General features: G+C 44.6%; 1 long non-coding RNA gene and 2 other non-coding genes across 3 annotated transcripts in view; 2 read left to right on the forward strand and 1 right to left on the reverse strand.

Annotated features, from left to right (window-relative positions):
- The window catches only part of LOC147093198 (uncharacterized), a 369,734-nt gene that overhangs the window by 134,946 nt on the left and 213,099 nt on the right, over nucleotides 1–21,689 (forward strand). The window lies entirely within an intron of this gene.
- trnar-ucg (transfer RNA arginine (anticodon UCG)) lies at nucleotides 887–976 on the reverse strand. Its single transcript is given in 2 exon segments — nucleotides 887–922; nucleotides 940–976. It is a non-coding gene; the product is annotated as a tRNA-Arg (tRNA).
- On the forward strand, nucleotides 2,788–2,877 carry trnap-agg (transfer RNA proline (anticodon AGG)). Its single transcript is given in 2 exon segments — nucleotides 2,788–2,823; nucleotides 2,842–2,877. It is a non-coding gene; the product is annotated as a tRNA-Pro (tRNA).

Genomic DNA, 21,689 nt, shown 5'->3' on the forward strand with positions numbered 1-21,689 from the left:
GGCAGCAAAGTCAAGCACCACTCCAGAGACTTGAGCACATAATCCAGGCTGACACTCCAGTGCAGTAATGACGTAGTGCTGCACTGTTGGTGCCTCCGTCTTTCTAGTAAGACGTTAAACCGGGCCCTCGGATCCCATGAGAGTATGCCGAAAAGAACGAGGATGTCTCGCCCATTAGTTATATCTCAACCAAAGACACTAAAGCAGAAAATCTCGTCATTAAGGTTGATAAATATGTTTGAAATTACATTGCCTCCTAAAGGAGAAATTTATGTTTCTGCTCCCTAATCATTTGGCTCTGGTCCCGCTACTCTTTAATTCGGTGACAATCTCAGCAGAAGAAAGGAGGAGTTCGACAATCTCCGAATCGCGATCACTGCTCCAACTTCATTCAAGAAGTTGAAGAATTGCAGTGGTCTCTTTTAATTTTAACAAGATATGAGTAATGCATGGGGCACAGACCAGGAGCACCAGAGCGCCTCTGACGAAATTGCATTTGAAAGCTTATTTTAGACAAGATTCAGTTAAATGCTCGGAAAGTGTACCAGTATCAAACGTAATAACGACGAGGATGGGAGCTGCACCCTCGCGTACAGATCGGCAATAGATTAACTGTCTATCGCCTTAACCTTTCGGCCACCTCGACTCAACCATATACTGCTCTCAGCCATTTCATTTCCTGCTTTTTGCATCCAAGCAGAAATACCCTGAAAGAAAGTCCACTTCACCGCTTATCCTGCCCGTGCACCCAGATCAACAATGTTGAAAATGTACAATCAGCTTAATGTAAGCAAAAGGCCTTCCACTGCTTCAGTTGAGGGACTGTCAAAAATGGTCGGTTTGAAGCCAGATTCGGAACAGAAAAAGTGTCGCCCAGTTAATTAAACGACTGCGGCAGGACTCGAACCTGCAATCTTCTGATGACTGAATAACTCATAACCGAAGTCAGACGCCTTATCCATTAGGCCACGCAGCCGCTAATACTGCTGGGTGTCTTTTTATGGGGAGAATTTTGAGCAGATTCAAGGAAACTTCTCGCAAAAAGAAGCGGATTGAGGAAAAGTTAAACATTTTAACTGAATGAACAGGACCTCTGCGAGCTGGGTTTGCACCAGCGCAGGGAATCACAATGCAACTTGAAGCAGAGCATCGGTGGTTCGTTGGTCTAGGGGTATGACACTCGCTTAGGGAATTTTCGTGGCTTAAAATGCGAGACGTCCCGGGTTCAAATCCCGGACTGAGCCCCGCCGCATTTAGTTAAACTCAACACCTCGGTCATGAAAGCTGAAACCGTTCTACTTTAAAAAATACGGAATTAATCGGGACTGTGAGCTCTGCCATTTTAAACAGAAACAGAATGATCCGGGAATGTGAGCACTCCCGGTTTAAATAGACCCAGAGTGATTAACAACTGACCACGACCCATTCCATTATAGACAGGCCTGATTTTCAATGCTTATGAAATCGATGGCAACATAAATCGGACTGTTTCTATAACAGGCGGCCGATTACGATGCCCGCTTTTCTGTTGGCTGACAAATTGAAAGTTTACTCCATTGTAATTTTTCCCTTTATCTCCGTCATTTCTCTCCAGCCAAATGAACTGAGTCTAGGTGTCAGCCGTGGCTCAGCGGCAGCAAAGTCAAGCACCACTCCAGAGACTTGAGCAGATAATCCAGGCTGACACCCCAGTGCAGTAATGACGTAGTGCTGCACTGTTGGTGCCTCCGTCTTTCTAGTAAGACGTTAAACCGGGTCCTCCGATCCCATGAGAGTATGCCGAAAAGAACGAGGATGTCTCGCCCCTTATTTATATCTCAACCAAAGACACTAAAACAGAAAATCTCGTCATTAAGGTTGATAAATATTTTTGAAATTACATTGCCTCCTAAAGGAGAAATTTATGTTTCTGCTCCCTAATCATTTGCCTCTGGTCCCGCTACTCTTTCATTCGGTGACAATGTCAGCAGAAGGAAGGAGGAGTTCGACAATCTCCGAATCGCGATCACTGCTCCAACTTCATTCAAGAAGTTGAAGAATTGCAGTGGTCTCTTTTAATTTTAACAAGATATGAGTAATGCATGGGGCACAGACCAGGAGCACCAGAGCGACTCTGACGAAATTGCATTTGCAAGCTTATTTTAGGCAAGATTCAGTTAAATGCTCGGAAATTGTACCAGTATCAAACGTAATAATGACGAGAAAGGGAGCTGAACCCTCGCGTACAGATCGGCAATAGATTAACAGTCTATCGCCTTAACCTTTCGGCCACCTCGTCTCAACCATATACCGCTCTCAGCCATTCCATTTCCTGCTTTTTGCATCTAAGCAGAAATACCCTGAAAGAAAGTCCACTTCACCGCTTATCCTGCCCATGCACCCAGATCTACAATGTTGAAAATGTACAATCAGCTTAATGTAAGCAAAAGGCCTTCCACTGCTTCAGCTGAGGGACTGTCAAAAATTGTCGGTTTGAAGCCAGATTCGGAACAGAAGACGTGTCGCCCAGTTAATTAAACGACCGCAGCAGGACTCAAACCTGCAATCTTCTGATAACTGAAAAACTCGCTAACCGAATTCAGACGCCTTACCCATTAGGCCACGCAGCCGCAGATGCTGCTGAGCTTCTTTTTATGGGGAGAATTGTGAGCAGATTCAAGGAAACTGCTCGCAAAAAGAAGCGGATTGAGGAAAAGTTAAACATTTTAACTGAATGAACAGGACTTCTGCGAGCTGGGTTTGCACCAGCGCAGGGAATCGCAATGCAACTTACACCATAACATCGGCGGCTTGTTGGTCTAGGGGTATGATTCTCGCTTAGGGAATTTCCATGGCTTAAATTGCGAGAGGTCCCGGGTTCAAATCCCGGACGAGCCCCGCCACATTTAGTTGAATTCAACACCTCGGTCATGAAAACTGAAATCGTTCTCCTTTAAAAAAAACGGAATGATCCGGGACTGTGAGCTCTGCCATTTCAAACAGAAACAGAATGATCCGGGACTGTGAGCACTCTCTTTTTAAACAGACCCAGAGTGATTAACAACTGACCACGACCCATTCCATGATAGACAGGCCTGATTTTCAATGCTTATGAAATCGATGGCAACATATATCGGACTGTTTCTATAACAGGCGGCCGATTACGATGCCCGCTTTTCTGTTGGGTGACAAATTGAAAGTTTACTCCATTGTAATTTTCCCTTTATCTCCGTCATTTCTCTCCAGCCAAATGAACTGAGTCTAGGTGTCAGCCGTGGCTCAGCGGCAGCAAAGTCAAGCACCACTCCAGAGACTTGAGCACATAATCCAGGCTGACACCCCAGTGCAGTAATGAGGTAGTGCTGCACTGTTGGTGCCTCCGTCTTTCTAGTAAGACGTTAAACCGGGCCCTCGGATCCCATGAGAGTATGCCGAAAAGAACGAGGATGTCTCGCCCATTATTTATATCTCAACCAAAGACACTAAAGCAGAAAATCTCGTCATTAAGGTTGATAAATATTTTTGAAATTACATTGCCTCCTAAAGGAGAAATTTATGTTTCTGCTCCCTAATCATTTGCCTCTGGTCCCGCTACTCTTTCATTCGGTGACAATGTCAGCAGAAGAAAGGAGGAGTTCGACAATCTCCGAATCGCGATCACTGCTCCAACTTCATTCAAGAAGTTGAAGAATTGCAGTGGTCTCTTTTAATTTTAACAAGATATGAGTAATGCATGGGGCACAGACCAGGAGCACCAGAGCGCCTCTGACGAAATTGCATTTGAAAGCTTATTTTAGACAAGATTCAGTTAAATTCTCGGAAAGTGTACCAGTATCAAACGTAATAACGACGAGGATGGGAGCTGCACCCTCGCGTACAGATCGGCAATAGATTAACTGTCTATCGCCTTAACCTTTCGGCCACCTCGACTCAACCATATACTGCTCTCAGCCATTTCATTTCCTGCTTTTTGCATCCAAGCAGAAATACCCTGAAAGAAAGTCCACTTCACCGCTTATCCTGCCCGTGCACCCAGATCAACAATGTTGAAAATGTACAATCAGCTTAATGTAAGCAAAAGGCCTTCCACTGCTTCAGTTGAGGTACTGTCAAAAATGGTCGGTTTGAAGCCAGATTCGGAACAGAAAAAGTGTCGCCCAGTTAATTAAACGACTGCGGCAGGACTCGAACTTGCAATCTTCTGATGACTGAATAACTCATAACCGAAGTCAGACGCCTTATCCATTAGGCCACGCAGCCGCTGATACTGCTGGTTGTCTTTTTATGGGGAGAATTGTGAGCAGATTCAAGGAAACTGCTCGCAAAAAGAAGCGGATTGAGGAAAAGTTAAACATTTTAACCGAATGAACAGGACTTCTGCGAGCTGGGTTTGCACCAGCGCAGGGAATCACAATGCAACTTGAAGCAGAGCATCGGTGGTTCGTTGGTCTAGGGGTATGACTCTCGCTTAGGGAATTTCCGTGGCTTAAAATGCGAGACGTCCCGGGTTCAAATCCCGGACTGAGCCCCGCCGCATTTAGTTAAACTCAACACCTCGGTCATGAAAGCTGAAACCGTTCTACTTTAAAAAATACGGAATTAATCGGGACTGTGAGCTCTGCCATTTTAAACAGAAACAGAATGATCCGGGAATGTGAGCACTCCCGGTTTAAACAGACCCAGAGTGATTAACAACTGACCACGACCCATTCCATTATAGACAGGCCTGATTTTCAATGCTTATGAAATCGATGGCAACATAAATCGGACTGTTTCTATAACAGGCGGCCGATTACGATGCCCGCTTTTCTGTTGGCTGACAAATTGAAAGTTTACTCCATTGTAATTTTTCCCTTTATCTCCGTCATTTCTCTCCAGCCAAATGAACTGAGTCTAGGTGTCAGCCGTGGCTCAGCGGCAACAAAGTCAAGCACCACTCCAGAGACTTGAGCAGATAATCCAGGCTGACACCCCAGAGCAGTAATGAGGTAGTGCTGCACTGTTGGTGCCTCCGTCTTTCTAGTAAGACGTTAAACCGGGTCCTCCGATCCCATGAGAGTATGCCGAAAAGAACGAGGATGTCTCGCCCCTTATTTATATCTCAACCAAAGACACTAAAACAGAAAATCTCGTCATTAAGGTTGATAAATATTTTTGAAATTACATTGCCTCCTAAAGGAGAAATTTATGTTTGTGCTCCCTAATCATTTGCCTCTGGTCCCGCTACTCTTTCATTCGGTGAAAATGTCAGCAGAAGAAAGGAGGAGTTCGACAATCTCCGAATCGCGATCACTGCTCCAACTTCATTCAAGAAGTTGAAGAATTGCAGTGGTCTCTTTTAATTTTAACAAGATATGAGTAATGCATGGGGCACAGACCAGGAGCACCAGAGCGACTCTGACGAAATTGCATTTGAAAGCTTATTTTAGGCAAGATTCAGTTAAATGCTCGGAGATTGTACCAGTATCAAACGTAATAATGACGAGAATGGGAGCTGAACCCTCGCGTACAGATCGGCAATAGATTAACAGTCTATCGCCTTAACCTTTCGGCCACCTCGACTCAACCATATACCGCTCTCAGCCATTCCATTTCCTGCTTTTTGCATCTAAGCAGAAATACCCTGAAAGAAAGTCCACTTCACCGCTTATCCTGCCCGTGCACCCAGATCTACAATGTTGAAAATGTACAATCAGCTTAATGTAAGCAAAAGGCCTTCCAGTGCTTCAGCTGAGGGACTATCAAAAATTGTCGGTTTGAAGCCAGATTCGGAACAGAAAAAGTGTCGCCCAGTTAATTAAACGACTGCGGCAGGACTCGAACTTGCAATCTTCTGATGACTGAATAACTCATAACCGAAGTCAGACGCCTTATCCATTAGGCCACGCAGCCGCTGATACTGCTGGTTGTCTTTTTATGGGGAGAATTGTGAGCAGATTCAAGGAAACTGCTCGCAAAAAGAAGCGGATTGAGGAAAAGTTAAACATTTTAACCGAATGAACAGGACTTCTGCGAGCTGGGTTTGCACCAGCGCAGGGAATCACAATGCAACTTGAAGCAGAGCATCGGTGGTTCGTTGGTCTAGGGGTATGACTCTCGCTTAGGGAATTTCCGTGGCTTAAAATGCGAGACGTCCCGGGTTCAAATCCCGGACTGAGCCCCGCCGCATTTAGTTAAACTCAACACCTCGGTCATGAAAGCTGAAACCGTTCTACTTTAAAAAATACGGAATTAATCGGGACTGTGAGCTCTGCCATTTTAAACAGAAACAGAATGATCCGGGAATGTGAGCACTCCCGGTTTAAACAGACCCAGAGTGATTAACAACTGACCACGACCCATTCCATTATAGACAGGCCTGATTTTCAATGCTTATGAAATCGATGGCAACATAAATCGGACTGTTTCTATAACAGGCGGCCGATTACGATGCCCGCTTTTCTGTTGGCTGACAAATTGAAAGTTTACTCCATTGTAATTTTTCCCTTTATCTCCGTCATTTCTCTCCAGCCAAATGAACTGAGTCTAGGTGTCAGCCGTGGCTCAGCGGCAACAAAGTCAAGCACCACTCCAGAGACTTGAGCAGATAATCCAGGCTGACACCCCAGAGCAGTAATGAGGTAGTGCTGCACTGTTGGTGCCTCCGTCTTTCTAGTAAGACGTTAAACCGGGTCCTCCGATCCCATGAGAGTATGCCGAAAAGAACGAGGATGTCTCGCCCCTTATTTATATCTCAACCAAAGACACTAAAACAGAAAATCTCGTCATTAAGGTTGATAAATATTTTTGAAATTACATTGCCTCCTAAAGGAGAAATTTATGTTTGTGCTCCCTAATCATTTGCCTCTGGTCCCGCTACTCTTTCATTCGGTGAAAATGTCAGCAGAAGAAAGGAGGAGTTCGACAATCTCCGAATCGCGATCACTGCTCCAACTTCATTCAAGAAGTTGAAGAATTGCAGTGGTCTCTTTTAATTTTAACAAGATATGAGTAATGCATGGGGCACAGACCAGGAGCACCAGAGCGACTCTGACGAAATTGCATTTGAAAGCTTATTTTAGGCAAGATTCAGTTAAATGCTCGGAGATTGTACCAGTATCAAACGTAATAATGACGAGAATGGGAGCTGAACCCTCGCGTACAGATCGGCAATAGATTAACAGTCTATCGCCTTAACCTTTCGGCCACCTCGACTCAACCATATACCGCTCTCAGCCATTCCATTTCCTGCTTTTTGCATCTAAGCAGAAATACCCTGAAAGAAAGTCCACTTCACCGCTTATCCTGCCCGTGCACCCAGATCTACAATGTTGAAAATGTACAATCAGCTTAATGTAAGCAAAAGGCCTTCCAGTGCTTCAGCTGAGGGACTATCAAAAATTGTCGGTTTGAAGCCAGATTCGGAACAGAAAAAGTGTCGCCCAGTTAATTAAACGACTGCGGCTGGACTCGAACCTGCAATCTTCTGATGACTGAATAACTCATAACCGAAGTCAGACGCCTTATCCATTAGGCCACGCAGCCGCTGATACTGCTGGTTGTCTTTTTATGGGGAGAATTGTGAGCAGATTCAAGGAAACTGCTCGCAAAAAGAAGCGGATTGAGGAAAAGTTAAACATTTTAACTGAATGAACAGGACTTCTGCGAGCTGGGTTTGCACCAGCGCAGGGAATCGCAATGCAACTTAAACCATAACATCGGCGGCTCTTTGGTCTAGGGGTATGACTCTCGCTTAGGGAATTTCCATGGCTTAAATTGCGAGAGGTCCCGGGTTCAAATCCCGGACGAGACCCGCCACATTTAGTTGAATTCAACACCTCGCTCATGAAAACTGAAATCGTTCTCCTTTAAAAAAAACGGAATGATCCGGGACTGTGAGCTCTGCCATTTCAAACAGAAACAGAATGATCCGGGACTGTGAGCACTCTCTTTTTAAACAGACCCAGAGTGATTAACAACTGACCACGACCCATTCCATTATAGACAGGCCTGATTTTCAATGCTTATGAAATCGATGGCAACATATATCGGACTGTTTCTATAACAGGCGGCCGATTACGATGCCCGCTTTTCTGTTGGGTGACAAATTGAAAGTTTACTCCATTGTAATTTTCCCTTTATCTCCGTCATTTCTCTCCAGCCAAATGAACTGAGTCTAGGTGTCAGCCGTGGCTCAGCGGCAGCAAAGTCAAGCACCACTCCAGAGACTTGAGCACATAATCCAGGCTGACACTCCAGTGCAGTAATGAGGTAGTGCTGCACTGTTGGTGCCTCCGTCTTTCTAGTAAGACGTTAAACCGGGCCCTCGGATCCCATGAGAGTATGCCGAAAAGAACGAGGATGTCTCGCCCATTATTTATATCTCAACCAAAGACACTAAAGCAGAAAATCTCGTCATTAAGGTTGATAAATATTTTTGAAATTACATTGCCTCCTAAAGGAGAAATTTATGTTTCTGCTCCCTAATCATTTGGCTCTGGTCCCGCTACTCTTTAATTCGGTGACAATCTCAGCAGAAGAAAGGAGGAGTTCGACAATCTCCGAATCGCGATCACTGCTCCAACTTCATTCAAGAAGTTGAAGAATTGCAGTGGTCTCTTTTAATTTTAACAAGATATGAGTAATGCATGGGGCACAGACCAGGAGCACCAGAGCGCCTCTGACGAAATTGCATTTGAAAGCTTATTTTAGACAAGATTCAGTTAAATGCTCGGAAAGTGTACCAGTATCAAACGTAATAACGACGAGGATGGGAGCTGCACCCTCGCGTACAGATCGGCAATAGATTAACTGTCTATCGCCTTAACCTTTCGGCCACCTCGACTCAACCATATACTGCTCTCAGCCATTTCATTTCCTGCTTTTTGCATCCAAGCAGAAATACCCTGAAAGAAAGTCCACTTCACCGCTTATCCTGCCCGTGCACCCAGATCAACAATGTTGAAAATGTACAATCAGCTTAATGTAAGCAAAAAGCCTTCCACTGCTTCAGTTGAGGGACTGTCAAAAATGGTCGGTTTGAAGCCAGATTCGGAACAGAAAAAGTGTCGCCCAGTTAATTAAACGACTGCGGCAGGACTCGAACCTGCAATCTTCTGATGACTGAATAACTCATAACCGAACTCAGACGCCTTATCCATTAGGCCACGCAGCCGCTGATACTGCTGGTTGTCTTTTTATGGGGAGAATTGTGAGCAGATTCAAGGAAACTGCTCGCAAAAAGAAGCGGATTGAGGAAAAGTTAAACATTTTAACCGAATGAACAGGACTTCTGCGAGCTGGGTTTGCACCAGCGCAGGGAATCACAATGCAACTTGAAGCAGAGCATCGGTGGTTCGTTGGTCTAGGGGTATGACTCTCGCTTAGGGAATTTCCGTGGCTTAAAATGCGAGACGTCCCGGGTTCAAATCCCGGACTGAGCCCCCCCGCATTTAGTTAAACTCAACACCTCGGTCATGAAAGCTGAAACCGTTCTACTTTAAAAAATACGGAATTAATCGGGACTGTGAGCTCTGCCATTTTAAACAGAAACAGAATGATCCGGGAATGTGAGCACTCCCGGTTTAAATAGACCCAGAGTGATTAACAACTGACCACGACCCATTCCATTATAGACAGGCCTGATTTTCAATGCTTATGAAATCGATGGCAACATATATCGGACTGTTTCTATAACAGGCGGCCGATTACGATGCCCGCTTTTCTGTTGGGTGACAAATTGAAAGTTTACTCCATTGTAATTTTTCCCTTTATCTCCGTCATTTCTCTCCAGCCAAATGAACTGAGTCTAGGTGTCAGCCGTGGCTCAGCGGCAGCAAAGTCAAGCACCACTCCAGAGACTTGAGCAGATAATCCAGGCTGACACTCCAGTGCAGTAATGACGTAGTGCTGCACTGTTGGTGCCTCCGTCTTTCTAGTAAGACGTTAAACCGGGTCCTCCGATCCCATGAGAGTATGCCGAAAAGAACGAGGATGTCTCGCCCCTTATTTATATCTCAACCAAAGACACTAAAACAGAAAATCCCGTCATTAAGGTTGATAAATATTTTTGAAATTACATTGCCTCCTAAAGGAGAAATATATGTTTCTGCTCCCTAATCATTTGCCTCTGGTCCCGCTACTCTTTCATTCGGTGACAATCTCAGCAGAAGAAAGGAGGAGTTCGACAATCTCCGAATCGCGATCACTGCTCCAACTTCATTCAAGAAGTTGAAGAATTGCAGTGGTCTCTTTTAATTTGAACAAGATATGAGTAATGCATGGGGCACAGACCAGGAGCACCAGAGCGGCTCTGACGAAATTGCATTTGAAAGCTTATTTTAGGCAAGATTCAGTTAAATGCTCGGAAATTGTACCAGTATCAAACATAATAATGACGAGAATGGGAGCTGAACCCTCGCGTACAGATCGGCAATAGATTAACAGTCTATCGCCTTAACCTTTCGGCCACCTCGACTCAACCATATACTGCTCTCAGCCATTCCATTTCCTGCTTTTTGCATCTAAGCAGAAATACCCTGAAAGAAAGTCCACTTCACCGCTTATCCTGCCCGTGCACCCAGATCTACAATGTTGAAAATGTACAAACAGCTTAATGTAAGCAAAAGGCCTTCCACTGCTTCAGTTGAGGGACTGTCAAAAATTGTCGGTTTGAAGCCAGATTCGGAACAGAAGAAATGTCGCCCAGTTAATTACACGACCGCAGCAGGACTCGAACCTGCAATCTTCTGATAACTGAAAAACTCGCTCACCGAATTCAGACGCCTTACCCATTATGCCACGCAGCCGCAGATGGTGCTAAGCTTCTTTTTATGGGGAGAATTGTGAGCAGATTCAAGGAAACTGCTCGCAAAAAGAAGCGGATTGAGGAAAAGTTAAACATTTTAACTGCATGAAAAGGACTTCTGCGAGCTGGGTTTGCACCAGCGCAGGGAATCGCAATGCAACTTAAAACATAACATCGGCGGCTCGTTGGTCTAGGGGTATGATTCTCGCTTAGGGAATTTCCATGGCTTAAATTGCGAGAGGTCCCGGGTTCAAATCCCGGATCAAACCTCACCGCATTTAGTTAAACTCAACACCTCGGTCATGAAAACTGAAATCGTTCTACTTTAAAAAAAATGGAATTAACTGTGACTGTGAGCTCTGCCATTTTAAACAGACACAGAATGATCCGGGACTGTGAGCACTCCCGTTTTAAATAGACCCAGAGTGGTTAACAACTGACCACGACCCATTCCATTATAGACAGGCCTGATTTTCAATGCTTATGAAATCGATGGCAACATAAATCGGACTGTTTCTATAACAGGCGGCCAATTACGATGACCGCTTTTCTGTTGGATGACAAATTGAAGGTTTACTCCATTATAATTTTTCCCTTTATCTCCGTCATTTCTCGCCAGTCAAATGAAATGAGTGTAGGTGTCAGCCGTGGCTCAGCGGCAGAAAAGTCAAGCACCACTCCAGAGATTTGAGCACATAATCCAGGCTGACACTCCAGTGCAGTACTGATGTAGTGCTGCACTGTTGGTGCCTCCGTCTTTCTAGTAAGGCGTTAAACCGGGCCCTCCGATCCCATGAGAGTATGCCTAAAAGAACGAGGATGTCTCGCCCATTATTTATATCGCAACCAAAGACACCAAAACAGAAAATCTCATCATTAAGGTTGATAAATATTTTTGAAATTACATTGCCCCCTAAAGGAGAAATTTGTGTTTCTGCTCCCTTATCGTTTGCCTCTGTTCCCGCTACTCTTTCATTCGGTGACAATCTCAGCAGAAGAAAGGAGGAGTTTGACAATCTCCGAATTGCGATCACTGCTCCACCTTCATACAAGAAGTTGAAGAATTCAGTGGTCTCTTTTAATTTTAACAGCATATGAGTAACGCAAGCGGCACAGACCAGGAGCATCAGAGCGGTTCTGACGATGTTGCATTTGAAAGCTTATTTTAAGCAAGATTCAGTTAAATGCTCGGAAAGTGTACCAGTATCAGACGTAATAACGATGAGGATGGGATCCGAACCCTCGTGTACAGAGCACAACTAAATTAACAGTCCATCGCCTTAATTTCTCGGCCACCTCTTCTCAACCATTCACTGCTCTCAGTCATTCCATTTCCTGCTTTTTGCATCTAAGCAGAAATACCCTGAAAGAAATTCCACTTCACTGCTTATCCTGCCCGTGCACACAGATCTACAATGTTGAAAATGTACAATCAGCTTAATGTAAGCAAAAGTCCTTCCGCTGCTTCAGTTGAGGGACTGTTGGAAATGATCGGTTTGAAGAGAGATTCAGAACAGAAAAAGTGTCGCCTAGTTAATTAAACGACCGCGGCAGAACTCGAACCTGCAATCTTCTGATAACTGTAAAACTCGCAACCGAAGTCAGAAACTTTATCCATTAGGCCACGCGGCCGCTAATGATACTAAACCACTTTTTATGGGGAGAATTGTGAGCAGATTTAAGGAAACTGCTCGCAAAAAGAAGTCATTAACAACTGACCACTCATAACTCTTGTGCCAAATCCTATTGCATTTAATACAGACTTTTTTTTAAATTATTCATTGATGGGATGTGGGCGTCGCTGGCTGGTTGGCCTGCATTTAGTGCCTATCCCCAATTGCCCTTGAGAAGATGGTGATGAGCCGCCTTCTTGAACCAGTACAGTCCATATGGTGTAGGTACTCCCACAATGCTGTTCGGAAGGGAGTTACAGGATTTTGGCCCAGCGGCAGTGAAGGAACGGCGATACAGGTCCAAGTACGGATGTTGTGTGGCTTGGTGGGGAACTTGTAGGTGGTGATATTCCGATGCGTCTGCTGCCCTTGTCCTTCTAAGTGGTAGAGGTCACAGGTTTGGAAGGTGCTGTTGAAGGAGCTTTGGCGAGTTGCTGCAGCGCATCTTGCAGATGGTACACACTGCAGCCACAATGTGCCAGTGGTGGAGGGAGTGAATGTTGAAGGTGGTGGATGGAGTGCCAATCAAGCGGGCTGCCTTATCTTGAATGGTGTCGAGCTTCTTGAGTGTTGTTGGAGCTGCACTCATCCAGGCAAGTGGAGAGTATTCCATCACACTCCTGACTTGTGCCTTGTAGATGGTGGAAAGGCTTTGGGGAGTCAGGAGATGAGACACTCGCCGCAGAATTCCCAGCCTCTGGCCTGCTCTTGTAGCCACAGTATTTATATGGCTGGTCCAGTTCAGTTTCTGATCAATGGTAACCCACAGAATGTTGATAGTGGGGGATTCAGCGATGGTAATGCCATTGAATGTCAAGGGGTGATGGTTAGAGTCTCGCTTGTTGGAGATGGTCATTGCGTGGCAGTTGTGTGATGCGACTGTTACTTGCCACTTGTCAGCCCAAGTCTGAATGTTGTCCAGGTCTTGCTGCATATGGACATGGACTGCGTCATTATCCAACGAGTCTCGAATGTTGCTGAACAGTGTGCAATCATCAGCGAACATCACCACTTCTGACCTTATGATGGAGGGAAGGTCATTGATGAAACAGCTGAAGATGGTTGGGCCTAGGACACTGCCCTGAGGAACTCCTGCAGTGATGTCATGTGATTGAGATGAATGTCCCCCAACAACCACAGCCAACTTCCTTTATGCTAAGTATGATTCCAACCAATGGAGAGTTTTCCCCTTGATTCCCATTGACTTCAGTTTTGCTAGGGCTCCTTGATGCCATACTCGATCAAATGCTGCCTTGATGTCAAGGGCAGTGACTCTCACGTCACCTCTTGAGTTCAGCTCTTTTGTCCATGTTTGGACCAAGGCTGTAATGAGGTCAGGAGCTGAGTGGCCCTGGAGGAGCCCAAACTGGGTGTCAGTTAGTAGGTTATTGCTGAGTAAGAGCCGCTTGATGGCACTGTCAAGGACACCTTCCATCACTTTGCTGATGATTGAGAGTAGACTGATGGGACGGTAATTGGCTGGATCGGATATGTCCTGCTTTTTGTAGACAGCACATACTTGGGCAATTTTCCACATTGCCGGGTAGATACCAGTGTTGTAGCTGTACTGGAACAGCTTGGCTAGGGGCGCAGCTTGTTCTGGAGCACAAGTCTTTAGTACTATTGCCGTAATGCTGTCAGGGCCCATAGCCTTTGCAGTATCCAGTGTCTTCAGCCGTTTCTTGACATCACGTGGAGTGAATTGAATGGGCTGAAGACTGGCATCTGTGATGCTGGGGACCTCAGTAGGAGGCCGAGATGAATCATCCACTCGGCACTTCTGGCTGAAGATAGTTGCAAATGCTTCAGCCTTGTCTTTGCACTCACGTGCTGGACTCCACCATCATTGAGGATGGGGTATGTTTGGAGCCTCCTCCTCCTGTTAACTGTTTAATTGTCCACCACCACTCACGACTGGATGTGGCAGTACTGCAGAGCTTTGATTTGATCCGATGGTTGTGAGATCGCTTAGCTCTGCCATCTCCTTTACTGCAGCTATCTGTTCCTCCAAGGCAGCCACTTTAACTTTCTGCTGGTTGTCTACCTCGGTCGCCCATCTGATCAGTTCATCAAAGGTCTGCATGGTGACCAAACCAGTTTTCAGTATGGCCTGATGGGCACCACACAGCCCTTCCTTGTACATTTAAAAACATGCCAAATTGTCTTGTTGTGGTGCTATTATACCTGAGTGGGCTACAAAACTAGTCCACTTCCGTTCTCCATAGTCATGGGCGGACTCCCCTTTCCCCTGACTAATTCCCATGACTTGTCCCTAGTTTACTGGTACAAATCCTAAAACGTGCGTAACTGCGGTCCTAAATGCTATATAATCCATATCTCGTTGCTGCTTTGTAGGGGCTACATTTTGATACCATGTTCCGTCCCTATATTGTTGAGGTAATTGACCCCACCTATCTTCACTCATTTTTGCCCTCACTACTCCATCAGCATCCCGGTTTTGGAAGTTCTGACCTATTCTCATTTCTCTTAGTTTCTGTCAGAATATGGCATTACTCTGTCGGGGCTTTAGTTCCGGCAGTATTTGAAGCAACTTTAATTTATCTCCTGGGGAGAAAGGTACGTAAGTGTTTTTTATCTGAACTGGTACTGCTGGGATGGTAATGGTGCCTGGGGATGCCCCTACCAGTGTAGGCACCGCCGGGGTGCCCGGAATAAATTCCACCTTAATCGGTGCCGCTTTTATGTCATCATATGGGGGCGGGACATCCCCATCATTATAGTCGAGGTCATGTTCAGCCCCTTTTTCGCTTAGCACCTCCCAGTCTATCCTGTCCTTGAATACTCTTTTCACCTCTGATGGCGCTACAGGATCTGTTGCCATTACTGGTACTTCGGTACAATTTTCGCGCCCATTTTTGGTCCAAATTCGAGCGTGGCTGCTCAACTCATAATATGCGCGAGCCACTAAATTGATGGCCTTTTCTTCATTTAATTTTGTTTCTTTAGCTTACCATTCTCTTTGTTTGGCTGGTGGGTCATTCGGTTGCCAATGGTTATTAACAATTTTGTCAATTAATCTTTTATTTTTGTCCGCTAAATAGCGTGTCAGAGACCCCACTGGTCCCCACTCGAGTTTTTCACTTTCCATGGTTAATTGTTGTCAGCAGTACGTCCCGTACTTTACTCTCGCAGAGTGAGACAGTACTTGAAACTACAGTTGTCAGAGGTACCATCTTTGCTTTACTCTCGCAGAGTGAGATGTTACTTGCAAACGCAGTTCTCAGAGGTACCTCCCTTATTTACTCTCACAGAGTGAGTCCATCCTGGCAACAATTTTGTTCGGGTAATTTGTTGTCAGATGTATTCTGAGCACTACTTGCAACTGGAGTTGTCAGAGGTATGCTTAAACTTTCTGCATTGCTTGCAACTCGAGTTGTCAGAGTTATGCTTTAGACTTTTTCTCCAAAGTTAACGCACTACTTGCAACACATACCACGCCTACACTTCCGCGCATTTCACCTGCACCCCAAGACCGCTTGACATATCGATTCAAATATTTTATTTCTTTGATTCAAAAGGGGGCGGTGGACATGAGACGGTGTTGCCTTGCCCTAACTGTATGTGGCTTTTTAAAGTACTCACGTTTTTGGCTCAGCTTCACTCGCCCATGCTTCCCGTCCATGAGGATCCTGTTCATGATGCCAATAGATGTGGAGCATTTTAAACAAACACTTGACACAAGGTTTTCGGATCGATAATCAAGTCTTCTTTATTACACTGGTGGGGAGACAATCTGCTCTGTCTTAGCCAGACTTCACCAAATTGGTACAGCAAACACTACATTTTTATACATTAAAACACATATGTCCTGCTCGCTCAGAATTCATTCCTGCCACCTGATTGGACCTTGGCCGTATGCATTTTCACTGATTGTTTGCCTATGCTGCATAACATTAAAGTACCACTTTTATTATCGTAAACCTTTATGTCCGTTATCCCCCACGCTGTTGTTGCACCTATGATCTTTGCTTATGCCAGATAGGGTCTCATCAACATTGTACTTCTGACTCATTGTCCTCCTTTCCTGCCTCTCTAGGCCTCTTTACTTCCAACTCATTGTTTTACTTTCCTGCCAGAACAGAACTTACATCCTCTAGGCCTCTTATGGTTTCCACATCTGACTATTTGCAATTGTCTGTAAGTGACACAGTATGCAGTTCTAACACTACCGCTTAGGTTATCTCAACTGCCAGTTCAGCAATTTAGAAAAAGCTTACTACTGCAATGACTTGTTAGATTATTTTCTTTATTACACCATTCAGTGAAACTGCCAGCGATGTCACTTTAACTTTTTCCCCACTGCAGAAGGAACCATTTATTTAATATCAACATTTATAAACGGGCCATCCTGGGACATCCTGGCAGGATCTGTGGGGAGAGGAAGGCAGAGTTAAGGTTTCAGCTCGATGACCATCTGTTCCTACAAATAAACATCACGCATATGTTAGTAGTTTTTAAACAGTAAAAAAGAGAACTTGCACTGCTATAGCACCTTTCACGACCGTCGGACGTCCCAGTTGCTCACCAATGCTCAGTTTGAGTCCCGACAGGACCACTAGGTTCCAGACCACATTACAGCCTTGATTCTAACATGGACAAAGGAGCTGAATTCTAAAGGCGAGGTGAGAGTGATTGCTCTTAGCAGCAAAACAGCATTAGACCAAGTGTTGCATCAAGGAGCCCGAGTAAAATTGAAGTCAATGGAACTTGTGGGTGGACACAGGGGAAAGTCGACTGTTGGAGACATACCTAGCATAAAGGAAGATGCTTGTGGATGTTGGAGGCGTATCATGTCAGCACCGGGACATCACTGCAGGAGTTAATCTTCACCTGCTTCATCAATGACCTTCCTTCTATCATAAGGTCAGACCTGGGGATGTTCAGCGATGATTGCACAATGTTCAGTTCCATTCTCGTCTTATCAGATAATGAAGCAATCCTGGCCTGCATGCAGCAAGGCTTGCACAACATTCAGGCTTGGGCTGATATGTTGTAAGTAACTAGCGCGCTACACAAGTGCCAAATCTTCTTCCGCCGCACCTCCCAAAACCGCGACCTGTACCTCCTAGAAGGACAAGAGCAGTTACTGCATGGGAACACCTCCAGCTGCAAGTTCCCGTCCAAGGAATGCAACATCCTGACTTGGAAATATATCATCGTTCCTTCATTGTCGCTGGGTCAAAATCCGGGATCTCCATCCCTAAAAGCAACGTGGGTACCTTCACCTCACGGACTGCAGTGTTTCAAAAAGGCGCTCATCACCACCTTTTCAAGGGCAATTAGGGATGTGCAATAAATTCTGATGTTGCCAGCGACACCCACATCCCATCAATGGTGATTTTTTTTAATTGCTTTACAGAAAATGAAGTACCTTTTGAAGCGTAGTCACTGCTTATAATATAGGAAAACACGGCAGCCGATTTCTGCACAGCAAGATCCCACTGTGATGTTGGCTGTCGGACACAGCTATGCCCAGGACACCTAGGAGAACTCAGTACCTCTTAGACTCAAAGAACCTTAGAAATTTACAGCACAGAAGGAGGGTGATAGGCTCTGGCTGAAAGACCGACCCAGCCTAATCCCACTTTCCAGCTATTGGTCCGTAGCCTTGCAGTTTACGGCACATCAAGTGAATATCCAAGTACTTTTCAAATATGACGTGGGTTCCTGCTCTACCACCATTTCAGGTAGAGAGTTACAGACCCCCACCACCCTTTGGGTGAAAAAAGTTCTCCCCAACTTCCCTCTAATTCTTCTACCAATTACTTTAAATCTATTCCTCCTTGTTATTAACCTCTCTGCTAACTGAAACGGATGCTTCCTATCCACTCTAGCTCGGCCCCTCATTATTTTATACACCTGAATTAAGTCTCACCTCCGCCTCCTCTGTTCCAAAGAAAGCAACTCCAGCCTATCCAATCTTTCCTCAGAGCCAAAATTCTCCAGTCCTGGCAAGACCCAGAGGACAACAGTCGAAATGTAATTGGCAAAATAACCAGAGGGGAGATGAGGAGTTTTTCTTTTTTACATTACGAGTTATTATAATCTGTAATGCTCTGCCTGAAATGGTGGTGGATGCAGCTTCAATAGTAAGTTTCAAAAGGGAATTGGATAAATACTTGAATTGGAAAATTGTGCAGGGGTATGGCGAAAGAGCTGGGAATAATTAGATTGCTCTTTCAAGAGCACGATGGGGCAAATGTCTCATTCTGTGATGTATGATTCTGTGATTCTCTGAAAGGTTTTATTAAAGGATTCATCTAAATGAGGCGGTTATTTGCCGGCTCCACTATCTCGTTTTATTGCTGTATACAAGTGTCTGTTCTGTTTTCCCTCAACCTCAACTCAAGCTCTGAGTACTGCGCGGTGGTCAAGTGGTAAGGCGTCCGTCTCATAAACCAAATATCACCCCCAACTGTGCCTGGGAGGGTTTTATCATATTTAATTTGACATTTTTAAGGTTTCTCCTTTTTTTTATCTCTATCAAAACCATTCTTAATTTTGAACATATCTATCAACAATCTTCTTGACATTCACTGCTCTAAGGAGAAAAATCCCAACTTCTCCAGTCTCTTCGCATAAATGAGGTCCCCCATCCCTGGTACAATTCCAGTAACTCTATTCTAGACTCTCTACAAGGCCTTGAGTTCTTTCCTAAAGTGTGGTGCCCAGAATTGAACGCAATACTCCAGCTGAGGCCTCACCAGTGCTTTATACATGTTTAGCATAATTTCCTTGCTTTTATGCTCTAATCATCTATTAATAAAAGAAAGGAACCCAAATCATTTCTAACATCCTTCTCACCTTGTCCTCCCACCTTCAAAGATTTGTGTGCACACACCCAATGTCTCCCTGTTCCTGCACCTTCTTTATAATTGTACCATTTAGAGCTGGTTAATAAATTGCAGGGGAGAGCATTGTGAGCAATTTAGGGGCCAGTGATCTCCAGAGGGAGCCGATAAAAGGAAACAATCGGCCCCATTAAATTAGTACCATTTAGTTTACATTGCCTCTCCTCATTCTTCCGACCAAAATACATCCATTTGCAGTTACCTACGTTAACTTTCATCTGCCATGTGTCTGCCCATTTCACCAGTCTCTTTCTGTTCATACTCCCTCTTTGTAGCTCTTACTATTTGCTCTTACTATCTGTGCTTTGTATCTTTCCCATTCGCCAGGATCTGTGCTATGTTTAGCATTTTTGTACGCTTTTTATTTTATTTTACCGCTGTCTGTCTCTTACCTCTTTAGTCGTCCATGCCTGTTTTTTTGTCCAGTAGAGTTCTTGCCCCTCAGCGGTATAAACTGATTCTGTACCATGTTAAATTTATTTTGAACACCTCCCACTGATCTTCTGTCATTTTACCTATTAACAGATTTGCCCAGTTTAATGTGGACAGTCTCTCCCTCATCCCGTTGAAGTCGGCCCCACCCAAATCTAGAATCTTAGTAGTTGTTTCGCGTTTCTTCCTTTCAAACACTACGTTGAACTCGATCATGTTATGATCACTATTAAATAAATGTTCATGCACCTTTAGTCTGTTGAATAATTCTGACTCGTTACTCATTACTAAATCAAATATGGCCTGCCCGCCTGATTTTTCTAAGGCATATTGTTGTAGAAAACTATTCCGGATGCACTCAATAAATTAATTAACTATCTGACATGTGCTAGTCTGCTTATCGCTATCTATAGGAAAATTTAAATCCTCCATTAAAACCACTCTGCTTTTCCTACACGCTTGTCTAATTTCTGCATTTATAAAATCTAACATTTCACAGCTGCGACCAGGGGGCCTCTACCCAACTTCCACTGCAGTCTTCAATCTTTTCCTAGCTCTTAATTCTACCCATAAAGTCTCCATAGCCTGCTTATCTCTCATTATATCCTCTCTTACCATTGTAGTGATTTCATGCTTAATCACGAAGACTACGACTCCCCCTGTACCATTTCCATATCTTTCCTGTAGACGTCCAGCAGAACTTCCACCACTCTGTATTACCGCCAACTTGATATGAAGGCTACAATTCCATGAACCTTTCATTTTATGTTGTACCTGTCCAGTAGTTTGAAGTAATTACTCTACGTGGAGTTTTAATATTTTCTGCTCCTCCAGAGTTGCTAACTCCTCACCTTTTTGAATATACTCTGATTTGTATTACTCAGGTCTAAAGTGGATGATCTCACAGTTCTCCACGTTGAACTCCATCGGCCACAGTTTTGCCCACTCACTTAATCTATCAATGTTCCTTTGGAACTTTCTGCTCCCACCTACACTACTTACTGTGCCACCTAACTTAATGCCATCAGCAAACTTGGTTATAGGATGGACCTCATCGAAATGTGAAAGAGGGCTGGGAATGGGAATAGATCTGCGGGCTGAGCAGACAGGACATTGGAATTCAGAATGTATAAAGTGCAGTCTCCAATGCTCCACTTATCTAAATCAGACTGAAGGTAATTTGTAATACATCATCGATCCATATTGGTCGCTGTAACCTGAGGTTGTAGCTCGGTGTTTCAGTTTGGAAAGGGTTGTGTCTCTGTGGCACAATCGGTTCACAAGGTCAGCTGTCAGCTCAAATAATTGATGGTTCCATTAACGATCTAGTAATTTTTATCTTATTGTCTCACAGTTTCAGTTTTCAACGAATGAACACAAATGTGATGCAAACATTGCCAGCTGGGCCCGGTTGATATTCCCAACATTTACCCTGCGGTCGGATAGCAAGCACATCAAAAATATATAGAAGCCTGAGACTGGCTTCATGGAAATCTGAATTCATCTTAGCAGACTAGGCCCCGAAAGGACGGATGGGAGGCCGCACTGGTTGCAGGAGAGCTGGTTCGCTGTGACATGGATGTTTCCGCAGTGAGCCACACCAGGCTCTCTCCGTGTTTCTACAATGAATGTCACACCGTTTATTTTGGAAAAGCAAAATGATATTCACATTCTCACTGGCTTCAGTTGATTTGTGAGAGATCATTATAAGATCCTGCAGGGCTGCCTCGGTTAATTATAACTGTTTTAAGCTGAATTTGAGACACGGCAGCAAATCTATCATTTTGTTGCTGTTTTCCAGAGCCCAGAATGAGTGAGGCCGCGGAAAGCAGCTCTCTTCAATAACCCACTGCTGGCAAATAGCAGCGAATGTGGCCTCAGACAGCGCATTACAGCCCATCTCTGGGGAACAAGGTCCCACTGAAGCAGAGTTGTGCAGAGCTTTAC

Source organism: Somniosus microcephalus, unplaced genomic scaffold (genome assembly GCF_052327205.1).
Source record: "Somniosus microcephalus isolate GS21.2 unplaced genomic scaffold, FLI_Smic_1.0 unresolved_chr1, whole genome shotgun sequence".
Classification (NCBI taxonomy): domain Eukaryota; kingdom Metazoa; phylum Chordata; class Chondrichthyes; order Squaliformes; family Somniosidae; genus Somniosus; species Somniosus microcephalus.